Raw genomic sequence first — 3,103 nt, forward strand, 5'->3', positions numbered from 1 at the left:
TCTTGTTCAGTACTGGAAACTTCTGATCATTTTTTCTGTTTGACTGGTTAAGTCTGCAATTTCTCTTTATATGACCAGGTCTGCCGCAATTGTAACACTTCATAGGATTTACTGGCACATTGTCGGTTCTAGGAGATCCCTTCTGTTCATGTTTCAAATCATTAATTTCTTTCTGCAGTTTAACCAATATCTCCTTCATTGAACCGACAGTTTCCTCCAAACTTTCCCGCTTTGGTTCAGGCTTAATTTGATCCCCAACTTCTCTTAGAAATCCGGTTTCTTCATACTTTTTACGTTCTGCACCAACAAATGCATCAAGCTCTACTGCGTGTCTTATAGCATCGTTGAGATCATGTGGCCTGGATTGTTTTATCCTCAGACGCATGTCTGCGCTTGTAAGAGCATCAATGAAATACTCTTTGGCGAGAGTTTCACAAACATCCGCTGGGGCAGTAGGATAGGCCAGCCGTGTCAATCGTCTGACATCTTGTCCGAGCTGTGGTATCGTCTCACTAGCTTTTTGTCTTCTTTCTCTGAGCTGAGCTCTATATAGTTCCGTTTGGTTGGCTGGGGAAAATCTCTCTTCTAGAGCTTTTGATAGTGCCCTGAAATTCATCTGTAATGTTTCAGCCAGGTTTCCAAGCACTCCTTGAGCCTGACCTCTAAGGGAAACAGCCAGATACATTCCCTTTTCAGCCTCGGACCAATGGTTCAAACAAGCACACGCATTAAAATGTGATTTATAATCCACCCATGATGTTGAACCATCGTATGTTGCTGGTTTCAGCTTACCAGGCTTATCTGTATTCCCTTGCTCATCATACGTGCGAGCCTGCGGCACATCCCTGTTTCTACGAGTTGTTATATTTCTTGGCATATTGTCTGGCGTATCTAAATACATCGACGATGTTTGCTTTTGAACCCTGTCTTTTCTATCGTAAAGTTCAAACGAATCTTCTGTCTGGGCATACATCTTAGTTTTAGGTCTTGCACCTTTGGAATCATAGTTTTCTTCCGTGGTATGTTCTACACCACGTCCAGACGCTCCAATTCCTGAATCTCTCACAGTCCCAGGCGTTGACTGTGCCCTGTTTTCTTTAATCTTCATGCTTTCAATAGAAAGCTCCTTAATTCTCTCCTCAGGAAAACTGATTTCTTCATCTATCTTATCCATGATTTTTATTTCTTAACCCTGTATGAATATCTTTTAATAACTTGTTTCAAACATGAAAAGTAAATATGAACAAACAAAAATTCTATCTAAAACTACAATAGTTTGAAACGCTATAAACTTAATCACAGTGAAAAGAAAATTAAGTTGGTTTGAATTATCCCACCGCTGCCACCAGAAATTTGTAACGTGTAATGTGGGTTCAAACCACGGATAATAATTTTTCCTAAACGTTTCCTACGTTTTTAAATGATTGGAGTAAAATCAACTCTTAAACACTTTTCATCAAATTAAATCAAACACGATGATTCTAACTGATTTATAACTAATTATTTTCCTTCAGCTATCCTTGTACAACACTTGGTCTGAAACCACTGTTTCAGACCACTGTTTCAGACCCTGTTCTGAACCTAGTCCGAACTTATTTATTTCTGAGCCTATGCTCCCGGACTATATGATATACCGTAATGTTTCAAATGGTCCACCCGCAGTATTTTGGGGTCCCGCAAATGAAACATAAAGCGTACCTACTATAATCGCTGTATCTCTGCTCTCTGAGGTCTTCTCTCCTCTGCGTCTATCAGCAGACTAACTACTATGCGCAGACGCGCTTCCTATTTATACCCTACGTCAATTCTGCTGACTCATTGCAGGGTCATCAAAACGTTTGAGACAGTTAACCACACCCAAGGAATAGCTTATGATTGAATATATTTGATTGACCCTAATTGCTCTATTTACATACTCAAAGGAATTTTCATTACATTATCATTTAATACACAGCTTTGTACTGATTTCTTACATTAATTGTTCGTGCGGCTCGTTTATCCAGCTAATGCCAGTTGTTTAACAAACTATCTATGTCAAGGTAAACAACTTCAAGGAATTCGGAGCAGTTTGAATGTATGGAAGAAATAGTAACATGGGCCTTAAGTGTTTGTACAGGAATGTTATCTTTTCCTTTTTGACCACTTTCTGTTTCATCATTACTTAAAAAATCTTAAATTCCTGCTAATTCATTTCCAATCATTTATGCAGTTACATAAAATACCAAAGATATCCATGAGGCATTTCTGTTTGTGATGCGATCATACTGTGCAACAAAGCATTGAATTTCATATTATTGTTAATTAGACATTAACTTGCTTAAGAGTGATGGAATTATGATGTAATTATTTTAAATCTCATGTAAAACTCGTTTACACGTATCAACGACTTTTCAATCAAAGGGATACTGCTTACATTATCGATTGTAACATTGTATTACGTGTGATTCTTTGTTGTACTGTGACAATGTCTAACTGGCTTACTCAATTACAAAAGGTTCACTTGATGTACTGTTCTAACCCTAACCTAACCTCATTGAAATTGGATCAGAAAATACGAGCTCGGCGTTGACGATATCCTCACTACAATAGCAATGCAGTTTTTAGAAATATTCTAGTAAGCATTCATACTAAATTCTTAGTCTTCTTTTATTTAAAGTTATTAAAGTAACTTTTGTTTAATTACATAAGTTCATAGATATCTATGCTTTATAGTGATGACGGTTTAGAGAATGCTTTTCAAACACAAAAGGTATCAAAAAATATCAAGTTATCCCAAAATGAGAGAACATATTTAGATCAAAATTGCAATAATATTTGAAAACGTACGTGAATTTCGTGGTTCTTACAGAAATGTAACCCCTGGAATAAGATTATTGTTTGTTGAAGGTAACATATTTTTACGACTGAGTGTAAAATTTAAACTAAGTATATCCTAGGGAGGAACGTAATTGCTGTCATTTATTACAATGCTGATGTCGTGTTAATTTACGTTTGGTAACTTTTTCCCTTATTTAGATTTCCTTCCCAAAGATTGCAGATACCTTCATGTGCATCTTATCAAAAATTGTTTGTAAACAATGGAGAAAACCTCACATGTTTTTTG

This window comes from Crassostrea angulata, unplaced genomic scaffold (assembly GCF_025612915.1).
Source record: "Crassostrea angulata isolate pt1a10 unplaced genomic scaffold, ASM2561291v2 HiC_scaffold_67, whole genome shotgun sequence".
Classification (NCBI taxonomy): domain Eukaryota; kingdom Metazoa; phylum Mollusca; class Bivalvia; order Ostreida; family Ostreidae; genus Magallana; species Magallana angulata.